The sequence below is a fragment of the Buteo buteo genome, chromosome 10 (genome assembly GCF_964188355.1).
Source record: "Buteo buteo chromosome 10, bButBut1.hap1.1, whole genome shotgun sequence".
Taxonomy (NCBI): Eukaryota; Metazoa; Chordata; class Aves; order Accipitriformes; family Accipitridae; genus Buteo; species Buteo buteo.
Genome location: NC_134180.1, coordinates 21,415,210 through 21,428,384, shown reverse-complemented (window position 1 = coordinate 21,428,384; position 13,175 = coordinate 21,415,210). Strand labels below are relative to the sequence as shown.

The 13,175-nt window shown below is 35.6% G+C and overlaps 1 long non-coding RNA gene across 1 annotated transcript in view; it reads left to right on the top strand.

Moving 5' to 3' along the window:
- Positions 1-13,175, top strand: part of LOC142036017 (uncharacterized) — a 50,354-nt gene that overhangs the window by 15,833 nt on the left and 21,346 nt on the right. The window contains exon 2 of the long non-coding RNA XR_012652034.1: positions 789-923. This is a non-coding gene — a long non-coding RNA (uncharacterized LOC142036017). The remainder of the gene's footprint in view (positions 1-788; positions 924-13,175) is intronic.

The window sequence follows — 13,175 nt, the reverse complement described above, 5'->3', positions numbered from 1 at the left end:
TCTACAGTTCTTCAAAGAAAATTATGTCATCATGGAAACACCACTACCTTTTATTTTTTTAACTCTATTCACAAATACTTTTGATTTCTTTATATGTTTTGTAAAAGCACTGTTTGTTACATGGCTGTCCAGGTAAGCAGAATACAAAAAGTGACTCTTCTATACCTAATAATTTTTTTCATCCTATTTTCTATCTTGGCTAAAGGAGGTAAAAGAAGTCCAGCAACAAAACCAGTCCAATAATGTCTGGGTACCTAAATACTGATACTCTGTCATTTATCATTCTCTCTTTATTTATAGTCCCTTAGTCAGTTTTCAGTCTGTGCTCATGAACAAATCAATCTGAATTATTACTTTTAAGGGAGATTATTTGACACACAGTTTGATTTACTAAAGTTTGCTATACTGTATATCATTCTAAACTACTCTATATGTTTCATCCAGTAACTTATAGAATTATTTTGGGAATGCATGATGTAGTTTTCATGGCAATGTTTGCTTTTTTGGAAATCCATGCTATATAGCATACACCTCTAATACTAGTAATGCATACATAGTTTTGGAACTGACTTGGTTTATAGTCCCAGTGTTCAATTTGGAAAGAACTGCTCGGGCTATGAAATTTTGTGGTTTTGAATTTTGTATTTATTTTGAACTTAAATATTTTAAGTATTTTTCCTGTTAACAAATGAAGATTTTTTTTTTAAATTATTATTATAATTTAATGTTTTTCTGAGGAAGAAATGCTAGGTACAGAATTTTCAAGCAAAAATTTTTCTGCCTTTCAGAAGCATTTGTTGCTGTGGGATTTGAACGCAGCATGTTCTAAAGGAATATACAGCTGGATTATCTACAACTCAATCTACACTGAAGTGGAGAACCCCTGAGCTTGTACTACCTGAAATAACTCTCAGGCAAGAAAGGTAAATAAAAAGAACTGAACACATATCTAAATATTTTATGGTCTGTACAGTTTTAGGATTTTTTATGTTCTCAAAGTTAACAGTACTAAATATATGTGCGGGAAACTCTTCCACTTCTACCCCAATATTTTCAGCTTTCTCCTGATTTCACAAAACTTCTCCTGGACTTAGTCCCTGCTATTCCTCAGATCCTATTTTTAACCTTACCTCTTCTTCAGTTCTAACCTCTGTCCTAGCCTTTCTATCTTGAATTCAGACTCATTCAGATGATTCTCTTACCCCTTACGCTGGAGACTCTGCTCTCAAATGAAACACCCACTCACTCAGATGCTGATATCTTGTTGTCCTCATCTAATCTTGATAAAGAGATCAATAGCTTGTCTTACTTCAGTGTGCTTCTGTTGCAGGGAGTGGGGGATAATGAGGCTTTCAGATAGCTTAAAGAATCACCTCCAATTGTATTAGCAATAGAAAAATGATTTAATAGAAATTTGTATAAAAGTATGACTTCTTAGGATTCAATGGCAAGGTTCACTCTATTAATTAGTACATGGTTGAAATGCATGCAGGAAAATTAAGTTAGAATCAGACTAAACTTGTATATATAGGGACCAAAAATGTAATAGGGTAAAAGGGAATGTTACAAAGAATTAATTTCTTGTGATTTGTGCAAAGATCATGAATGTGGGAAAGGGTAAGGGAGACCCTCCAATTGAGTCACAAGGTTCAGAGAAGACCCCCTTGCTTTCTAAACTCCTGTCGGAGTCTAGGTGCGGCTGGATCGACTCCCAGTCCCAGACTTAGTCAATGGTTTATATCTAAAGGGATTATAGTAGCAGCCTAAAATTCATTCACAGTTGAATAAAAATCATGACCAAAATTTAAGTATAAATTTGAAAGTAATAACTTATCATATACTTGCTATAACATATGTCTTACAGACTATTCAGGTTAGTACACGTGTGTGCATAAAGACGCTAAGAGACATACATATAAGAGAGTAAAAGAGAGAGAAAAAGATGTATAGCTGTTAAAAATTCCCCTCGAGGTCCGTGAAAATATTTACATTGAATGCTTCGGCATCTTTAATGGGCAAAGGGTCAAGCTTCAAGGGGCAGAGAGAATCAGCCCAGGTCATGTTGGTTTTCAGCAACAGACCTCCGATTTTGCAAACAGGAAAGTTTGCAAGCTCTGAGTGGCGTCTCACCCAGAGGGAGATGCATAGCTCCCTCTCTTAGTTGTGTGAGAGCTCCTGGCATAGTCAAGGGTCACTTAACTGCCTGACTCATTACACTTATGCTAAGGCCCAGAGAGCCTTCCTGAGTTCAGAAATCAGCCTGGAAAGAGGGAAAGAAATGCACCACCACAGCTTCTTTCTGCTGAGTGAGTATATGCATCACTTCCAGGATTGCAATTAATACCTTTGGAATTTATAGTAAATGTTACTTCCAGCTTCCTTTGGGGGAAATCTGTTAGAGAAAACATGGACCAGTATCTGGTTAATTTGTCTGGAGGGTTGCACTTGTCATGTAAGCCAGGGATCGTCCACTGACTCTAGTACAGGGCAACGTAGCCTTATTTTAAAATAGTTGTAACCACTACTATGTTTTGCACTTCTTCCTGAAATAGGTATCCATTATTTCTCTTCTTTTCCTTTATTTGCTTTCATGGTTCTTTCTTGCTGTTTGTTGTCAAATGTCATTATTTGTACACAATATATACAACATGATTAATTTATTTTTTTAGATAAATACTACAGCTCACTTAGCCACTAACCAATTTCTGAATAAAACATGGTCTTTTGGGATGTAAAGAGGTTATTATTTTCACAGAGGAAAGTAGATTCTGTTAGAGGAAGGGTCAAAGTTTCCAATATTTTGCTCTGATGATGCTTAACTTTCTTTTACCATGCTTTACTGCCTTAGTAAGCCAAGAAAATGTTGCTGAAATCCGGAATAAAACTCCTTAACAGCAATGAGAAGTTAAGAAGCAGGCACTCCTTTATTGCAGCGCTGGGCACACAGGGGATCACTCCACCTAGTGTGTGCACCTGTCTGGTTTAATCATGCAGGTTAAATACACACCTGTTATACATATTCACTAAAGTTCTGGGAAATGTCATACATAATCATCAACTGTCCGATAAATCATTAGCATATGTAAATGTCCCTCTACGCAGGCATAGTGAAGTCTCTGGTGGTCTTCAGAAGCCCTCTGGTGGTCTTCCATAGTCTTCCTCACTTTGTCCGATAGTTGACCTTTCTTATGTGATTCTGCGCAATACGATTTTCGCCATCATGTATTAGATTTACATAAAAGTACATTCAATGTTAATTCTTAAATTTAACATTTCTAGTGATTGGCCCTCAGTCACACCACCTTATCAATATTCTTATACTAAAACATTCATTGGTTAATCTTACCTAATTCCACTAACTGGAATCTTGATCAAGGTGGGGTTTCTAAACAACAGAACTAAGGTCCATAACGATCTCTCTCTTAGTTTCTTAGGACAAAACACTACAAACTAACAAATCTGTCAAAGTTTCTATGGTTAACGATCTTAGACAATACTTATTCTTTTTGTGATTGCATACAGCACATTTTGTATGTTCCTAAGTTTCTATAACTATATTGTGAGCTTCAAACCCCTATATTCTACAATCTTTACCCTTTTAACCAAACCCGGCTTATGTAAAATTTCAACTTTTATCAAAATATTTGTAACAAAAATATGAGACTTTATTACCAGAAACATAAACAGCACATAAATATTCTCTAAAGTTTATCAACAATAAGCTAATTCCAGTAACAGGAGACCCTTTTCTGTAGAATAGTAGCTGATGATTGGCTTCTAGGAGTACATGATGAAGAAGAAACAGATATTGGTATTTTGCATCTTGGTCCTGTGCTTATGTGCTTGGTTTTTTTAATAAGATACCAGTATCTCAGTTCACAAAAACAGATGCAAAATTAATAAAAATTTTACTCACTTAGCTTTACAAGACTAATGATCATTACAATTTCATGGGTCAGATGGCTAATGGGGTTGCATGTTTTTATCTTTATTTGTATTCAGAATGTTTTTCTTATGACAATAGGAACAGCATATAAAATAACAGTATGTCAAAAAGCCAGTTCCTGAAATATATAATATGGTAAAAACTGAGTGTTCAATACATGAATCTATTTGCATTCACCAAAACATGTCATATGTGTATGGGTTTGGGGCTGTGTATTGATACACGCATGCATTTATGCCTTTATTTGTTTAGCTGTGTGTCCATTTAGATTAACTTTCTAGCAATTTTAACAGGATAAATAATAATATTTTAAAAGAGACACCTGAGGTAAGTCTCTAGGGGATTTTTTTTTTTTTTTCCTGTGGAACTGCACTGCTCTGCATATTTAGGATTAAATTTACCATTAAATTAACACAGTCGGAGACATTATAATCTCTATTTAAGACGATGATTTGAAAAGCTTCACTATAAAAAGGAAAGTCAGCAACCTAGTCTGGCTGTGATGCTAACATTTTAGTAGTAACTAAACCAAATTGCTCTCAGTAATTCAGGTGAAATCTCTGCTTAAGATATTTCTTCAAAATTGGGTTATATGCAGGAGCTGCAAAATCAGCAACTGCACTCTATGTCTCCTGATGATATAAATTAATTAAACTTAAGCTACTCATCACCAGAAAAAAAATTCTAGCACATATGATTAAAACGTAGATCTGCTTACTGTTATGTTTGAGACCTTTGCAGCATTTTTCTTTTGCAAATAAATGTCCTGTATTCCTCTAACATCAATTAATTAAGAAATTCAGGTACAACAATTAGACCTAAACAAATACCGAGTAAGTGAATTCTTCCCACAGTTACTAGCATGCAGTGTTTATTGGTCACAGGCAGTAAATTTTAGCTCAGATTACTCCTAGGGATCATCTCTAGTTATGGCAGCAACATGGGCAGCTATTGTGTCAGCAGTTTTTGGCCCATAAGGCAGTTCCGTGTGCTTTGTTTGGTATGGACTGTGGCCCAGAGGAGACATAGTTATGTGCTCAGCACCCAAACTCACAAATCTTTATTCTGAAGAATTTTTTTGCTCACTTATACAAGGGTCTTTAGCAATCAAACCTAACTAACAAAGCAGACTTCTTACATCTGTGATATTTACTGAAACACTGGAAAAGTTGGGACAAGTAATACTTTTTTTAAAAAAGCAAACTAGCCTTACTTCAGTCTTGATTTGACTCTGATTACTTCAAACTTGAATTTAGCTTGTAAGTGTGAAGAGGTATTGGTGTGTTCAATATTGCTTATATGTAGTGCTCAGGCCTTTGGACAGAACATGCCCATCTATGCAAAATGATGTTATTCTGTGCTTCATCTGTACTCTGACTAATTTAGTTCTATGAAACTGCATGTAGAAGTGAATAGTAGTTCGAGATATATATACACAAACACACCTAGACTGTGCTACATTACAGTGTTGTTATAGCTTTCCGTTAGGTACATGTAATTCTTGGGAATTTAAACCAGACTAAATACCTTTAGTGTTCATACTGCCTTGTGAGTATGTGATAGGTGTATGGAGCATGGAGTGTGTACATTGGAGAAGCTTTTCTGTAACTTTAAGAATAGGCATAAAGGAAAATAAACACAATATTCTAAACATTTCAAATGCCAAGATTCCCTCGATGTGTCTGGCAGCTCTTCCTGAACCTGAGAAGAAGTTGAAACTTAGCTGCCTACATGAATACTAACTAACTGGGCCTCTTTGGCTTTGTGGTTTCTACTGAATTCTATGGTTCAGCTTTTCCAAGCAGTTTTTCCCTAAATATTTGTTTTAAAATCTGACAGTTAAAGCCAGTTGCAACCATAAAGAAGACATTTTGCAAATTGTTTCATCAGCAGTTTCCCATCCATGTGATTGGTAAGATGTGTTGGCATTTTAAAAGCTCTTTATCACATACTTCTCCTGTTGCTAAGGAAGGACTATGTCTTTGTCCATTTGCTAAGCTGAGTATGCTCCTGCCTGAGTCATGCACAACTAAAGAGAGGGTCCAAGAGAGAAGTGGCAACTGCATTCTGCTTTATCTCTTAAGGAGAGGTCATCTTGCTGCTCTTCAGAAAATCGAATAATCGCCTACATTTTCTCATTACCATTGTCTAGCATGTCTGGAAGACAGAGACAAGCATTTGCTCACATCCTGTCCTCTCTTTATCTTTTTCCTGTTTAAATATTAGCAATTTTTCAGAAATAGTAAGTGTTCAGACCTTGTACTGCAGTTGAACCTAAAGCTCAAGTAGAGTTGAATGGGAGAATGGAAGTGTGTGTGTGTGTATGTTTGTTTAACACCAATTTACTACTTTGCATGGCAAAGGTGTTACCGAAATCTCGGAATAAAAACTTATCAACACCAATTTAGTGTAGATAAGCAGACACTTCTTTATTGACGGCCGGGTGCGTGGGCGAGTCCTCTCACAAACCATGCACACCTGTAACCAAAACAATACCCCTTATATTGAACTCACTTATGCATATTCATAAGATTACAAAGATGTCATTTGCATATTCATCAGATTTCCAGGAAATCATTTGCATATGTTAATGTCCATCACGCAGGCGCACTAAAGGTCTCTGGTGGTCTTCTAGAGTCCTCTGGTGGTCTTTCGTAGTCTTCCTCACTCGTCCGCTTCTTGACCTCTCAGGTGTTTCCAAGCAGCAAGCTGGTGTCCATAACGGTTTCCTTAGCCTTTAAAACAAACACTACAAGACTACCAATCTTTGTCAAAACTTCTGTGGTTAAATGATTTTGAACAATACTTAAATTCTTATGGTTACACATTACACATTTTCTAAGCTCCTAAGTTCCTAAGGCTACATTTCAAACTTAACACTCCCATACTTATACTTCACAATTTTCTACTTTTTAGTCAAACCAAACTCTTTTATAATCAGATTTTAATTTCTTTTGTCTTGTTATCTAAGTTCTAAATGTTCCTACTAGATGATCTTAGCCAATTTCTTCGGCCTTGGTACAGGGCTATACAGGGGATTTCACAACAACACTGGTTGTTGGTTAAATATATAAAATACAACATACATATAATTTTGCTAAAATATTAAAATTAAATATGATTAATTCTAACTAATAACAAATCAATGACAAATCAGTAACAAAGGGGTATTAGGGTAGTTTATGATCATCTTTAATTTTTGTCATAATGTTGGTATGTAACAACATAAAGATGCTACTTCCCATCAAAATATCCTATATCCATACTCTCTGTTCACTGCTGGGGTATATTTTGCGGTTTTATCTCTAAGCAGTGGTATTTCTGTTTGATATCCTTTAAAAAACAATGTTATTTTTGTATCCTATGCCTTTTTATAAGTTTTGTAACATCTTTGGGAATTACACTTTCAGCACAAGCATACATAAGTGACTAATGTTAAAATTCTAAATTTTCTGTACCTAAGTACAGAATTGTAAACTAGTTGCCTCATAATTATTTCGGAGTACTACCTTTCTGCTTTCTGGTGTCCTGTGCAAAAGTTGGATATACATAGCATAGTTGCATTTGAGTGAAATTCAAGAAATGAGCCATGTAAGATTTCATACTATATCATTAGCCTGGGATATGCTTATTTTTCTTGAACACTTTCATTAGAGCCCTTTTCAGGTACAAAATATGTGAAATGCTTTTGTGTCTTGCATTTCTGTGCAATTTTCAGATGACCTGTCTATTCTGTATGTTTCCAGAAGAAATCCCACTTCTACTTCTCAAAAATCCCTCAATTCCCATTCATCTTCATTAGGAGGAAGTAGTGGATTTTGAGTACATTTTCATAAGTTACAGACTCACTGGCAACAGACAACTGCAGTCTGATTTAAAGGAATGACTCCTACTGCATCACGAAGTGAGAACAGAAAAAATCCAGAAAAAGATAATGGCATGCCAAAGAATATAAGAAACAGCAAGGCATCTCATTACAGAGACAGACATACAACCTGGAATGAATAGAAGGTCAAGAACAGAACTGCCACTTAGGACCTCAATTTCAGGAAACAAATCATATATGACCAAGATGTTGTCATGAAAGATTATTTCTTGCCCTTTCATCAAACATTTTATTGCATTTTTGATTGATTGCCTCAAATGCAAGAAACAATAATACTGCACCAGGCAAAATTACTGGACACATATTTAAATACCATATAAATAGGTGTGTGAGTCAGGGTACAGCTTAACCCATCAGCTCAGAGCTTCAAAAAGCAATGGTTCTTTTTCTGTACTTAGGGCTTTCATTACTGCAACTGGAGCTTTCTATTTTCACAAAGGGACTATGAGATCGTGATGGGGGCATTACCCAATTTATCTGCTCTTTTGTTTTCTCCATTCCTCTTTTCTCCCTTTAAGTCTAATGTTGCACTTAAGGATTTAACATGAAGTTTGAAAGCTCAGTGGAAGTAGGGCCTTCACTTACAGTAGACCTACTCTAAGTAAAGTCCTCTTGCTTTTTTTTTTTAAAATTTTCATGAGAGGTTTTATTTACTTTTCTGCAAAGAGATAGAATAACAAACTACTTCTCAGGTTTTTATAAGTCCATTTCTAGAATTACTGCTGTTTCTGTTTTGCCTTTTTTTATCCTAACCTTACAAGTTTTACTTGCTCTGGCTTGTATTGTCTTTTGTTTTCTTTCTCTGTCTCTCTCACTCCTTTCTTCATACCAAAGGTTCAAATAATGATCAGTAATTATTTACATCCCTTTTACACTGTGAATTGTCTTAATTCTCACAGCAGGAAAACTGACGGGGAGGGGAAAAAAATTAACTAGTGTTAAAATGAAGTTTCATTTAAGTGACAGTGAGGTCTTTCTCCATGATGTAAAGGAAATTACTCCATTGCTAGCATACCAAGGCACTCCGCATATGTGTGAGGTTCTGTGCTATTGCTTAGGGAGAAGCTGCAAAGGCTGCCCAAATTGTTAATGACTCAGTTGTGAATCTTTTGTTCACACTAGTGAAAAGTTCATGATAAAAGTAGGGCCACTGGAATGAAATCAACTGTTCAATTATGTCAGTAACAGATATGCAGTAAATCCTCATAGCTGTAATGCAGTGTTATTGCAATAGTTTAATATTGGACACCTCAGTGGGAAAATTTGAAACTTTATTTATATATTTATAGGCTAATAAATTTATGTTTCTTACTTTAATTCCATGTGGAGATGTACAACCTGAATATAGGATTCAGCTAAACAAAAACATTCACTCTGACAGTTTTCTTCAAAAATATTCAGTGTTGCATGCATACTTTACAGGGCAGTATTGCATCCTTATATATAACATATATAACTTTGCTCATGAGAAAGAGGGAGACTTAACAAGAAGGAGATGTGAATGTTGGAAAAGGGAAAAGAAAGCATGAGGAGAAGCAGCAGAGGAAGGATGGTGTGCCAAGTTATTTTCACTGTGCACCTAAGAATTTTTAGAGGTTTGCTTAGTGGAAAGTAAAATAAAATAAAGGCACTAAAACTTAGACTATAATGTGTACAAATATTTGTTTGTGTGAGAGAGAGAGAGAGAGGATAGTAGCAGGAAAGGTGGACTCGCATATTTCAAGCTTTTGTTCTTTTGGGGTCTTTCCCCCCACTATATATTCTGTGTAAAAGCAGTCAGCAGCATAGCTTTTGCTGAGCAGCTCATAATTCAGAAGGCAAACTTGGAAAACTGCCAGTATATCTGCCACTCTAATTTATACCTATGAGGATTAAGATGTCCAGAAAAGCCATGAAAATGACTAAGTATATTCCCACTTGATCAATTACATTGTCTCACAAGAAAACGTAGGGGTAATATCTACCCATATATATTTAATAGATGTCATATACAACCTGGGAAATATGCATCAGCAGTGCGTATTTTAATTTAATAAGTCAGTTAATGTTTTCATTAAAAGTAACTCTGAAAATTATTCTTTAAAATGTGATGTCACGTAAAGCAATAAACACAAGCTAATTCACTCATGGGTCAGACCCTGCCTTTTTGATATAGCTGAGGTTTCTGTAGACCATGTCACTTGTCAATTCTTTGACCTAAGGTGAGCTGAGGGGAAAGAACCTAGTGAAAAGAGAGAGATGGATCCTTTGGTAAAGTCAACTGGAGTAGTTTCATTGACTTCACTCCAGTGGCAATAATTTATATAGGTGAAGATGTGGTCCGCAATCTGCTGCAAAGCATTTTTGTTTTCATGCAATTTTCATTTCTCATCTGCATTTTTTTTTCCTCTCATGTTTTCATGACTTTTTTTTTTTTAGTTCCCCTCTGCTACTTGGAGGAAAGAAAGTTTTTGTGGTTTATTTAAGTTTCTATTTTTTTAAACCATATCTAAAAAAATTAAATTATCATGCTTTCAACTAACTGAGATGGTGGGTATTTTTTTGTCTTGCTTTTTCTTCTTCTTCCACTCTTTAAGAAAAAGGGAAAAAACCTAAAATTGTACTTTACTCGTAACACCAGAAGTATTAAGTCCTTTGGCAGCTATTGCCTCCTTCCATATGCCAATGAGAGCTGCATAATTTATGTGTAGCAAGTTATTCAGCCAAGAAAAAAGTAGGCTGCAGAAGAAAAAATTGAAAACGTTTTTAAAAATGTTTTTTATAAGTTGTTATTATTCCATTGGAGCTAAACTGCCTCCAATTCCAATTTAGCAGACTGGAAAATGACAATAAAAGTAGTAGATTTCAGTAGCCAGATTTAACCTTTTCATTATGTTTTGAGTCAATGCTAAATATGAGAGCTGCTAATACTGTAATGTTTATATATGAAGGTTCCCTATGCTTTTGAGATACTAGCTTGTGGTTACAGGAAGGTTAGGTATTCAAGATAACTTTTTGCAATTTAGGGCTTACTGTCTTCTCTGTCTAGAATGCCAAGAGACACACAGTTGTGTAACTCTGTTAAGAATCTCTTAGTGTCAGGAAATGCTATTTGAGAAATGGAGAAGAGACATTATTATTCCATCCTCCTGCATAGTGGGAAATATTATAGCAGAAAGCTACTGAATAGAGCTAGTCAGATAAGTTTCTAATTTGAAACATGTCTCCATACCCTTGCCAAGACTCCAGAGCGAAATGCAGTTCCTATCAATTACCTGAAATGTGGCAGATCCAGAACTAACAAATGCAAGGTATTCATTCTTTTTGTATAAATTATTCTCTGTCCATAACCTTTATACCATCAGTCTTTATTTCTGACATGATCAGTTCTCAGTGGTACAACTGAGGGGACATCAAATTTTAGTGAAATAGAGTAAATTTGAAACCAGACACAGAATCACCAGCTAGGAAGAGACCTCTAGAGGTCACCTCATCCAACTTCCCACTCAATGCAGGGCTAATTAGAGCAGGGTTGCTCAGTGCCTTGTCTAGTCAAATTCTGAGTATCTCCAAGGGTAGAAATTCACCAGCCTTGCTGGGTGATCTGTTCCAGTTTTGAACATGCATATATTAAAAAAAAAAAAAAAAAAAAAAAAAAAAAAGTTGTATTGAGTTAGAATTTCCCATGTGTACTAACTTGTGTTCATTTTCTCTTTTCTTTCCACTCTGAAAAGCATCTCTGTGCACATCTGAGAAGAGTCTGGCTCCATCTTCTCTGTGCCCTGCCATTAAGTAGTTGTAGAGACCAATAGGGTTCCCTTGAAGTCTTCCCTCTTTAAGACTGAATAAACCCAGTTCTCTCAGCCTTTCATCATATGTCCCGTATTCCAGCTCCTGACAATCTTGGCATTTGCCATATCTCAAAGCTAGGACCATATATATCAAGGTAAGGATTGTGTGTTTCTTGTGTCTAGTTCCCCTTCATCTCCAATTACCAGCTGTTACAATTTGGCTTTTTCAAACCCCTGGTTACTGAAGCATGTAACTATGGCAATTTTTTTAGCAGAGGACTGTCCTAAGGATGTCTCTAAAAGCTCTACCCAATCTTACATGTATTTATTTATTTATTTATTAATTCTATGAGTCTAAATACATGTGAGAGAAGCCCTCTCCCTGGTCAAAGTATTTAAGGTGTCATGCCAAACTCCTCCTGTGGGCACACGTGAAGAGAGGCCTACTGGTATGGCTACAGGATGATCAATCTCAACATTTAAAGCACATTAATGCCATGTAAAATGAAGTGGGATTTTAAATTAATTTGCTACTTCTAAGGCAGAACCTTGCCAAAGTTTGTTTTATTCAATCATTTTTAAAAGTAGGAAAAAAATGAGTATAAGACCAGATGCTTTTCTAATGCTGACTCATTCAGTAACAATCTCTGATATGAAAGAGGTGTTTTGCCATGGTCTATTGGACAGAATAAAGAACAATGCCCTCCCCAATGTCCTTGTTCATTGATGTATTCAGTGATTGCTTCTTTTTGACTGGCAATGTGTTCAATCATGTAGTAGGCAGAATTTAATCTCTCAGAATGAGCTGTTACACCGGAGGTTTTCCATTTACCTAGATTCAAGAGCAAGTCTCAGGAGCTTTCAAAGAATGAGTAAAGTGGGTACAAAAAATCTGTGTACTGGAGAGTAATCTTTTTGCCCTCTTATGAAGTATTGGAAGAATAGTCTACGAAGTGGACAAACTGATGTGAAAATTATATTGTGAGTCCTAGAATACGCATACTGACAACCCTAAACCACTATAGGAATAGCTGATGTTGTGGAATCACTAGTCTAATTTTATAGACAGCCAGCAATACGCACTGATTAGGTAAGTCTTCAAAAGTTTAAGACTTCCATCAACCAAAACCTTGTGAATTACTAGTGTCACATTTTTGGAAGTATGTGTGTGTCAGATAAATTTTCATGCACCTTTATTTTACACATGCTAATTGCAAGACAGTTCCTCATTAAAGAAAACATAAAAATATCTTTTCCTCCCTCAAACTTTCCTATTGTCAAGTCAAATCTACCTGCTTTGCCTTCAATTCCAGGATTTTATTTGTCTTTCTAAATATAAATCCTGACTTCTTTCTGGAGGCAGGCATAAAACAAATGGTACTTTGTTTGTATTTATTTATACATTTACATATAAAATGATAAGAAATTTATATGTAGAATTTTGACATTGACATTTTTGTACACATGAATTACATATAGGTCTAAGTTGTCATTCGAATGCCCTATCTGGACAACACATACATATAGTGTTATTCATACTTGTTTTCTGTGATTACCGCTAGAAGAATTAGCT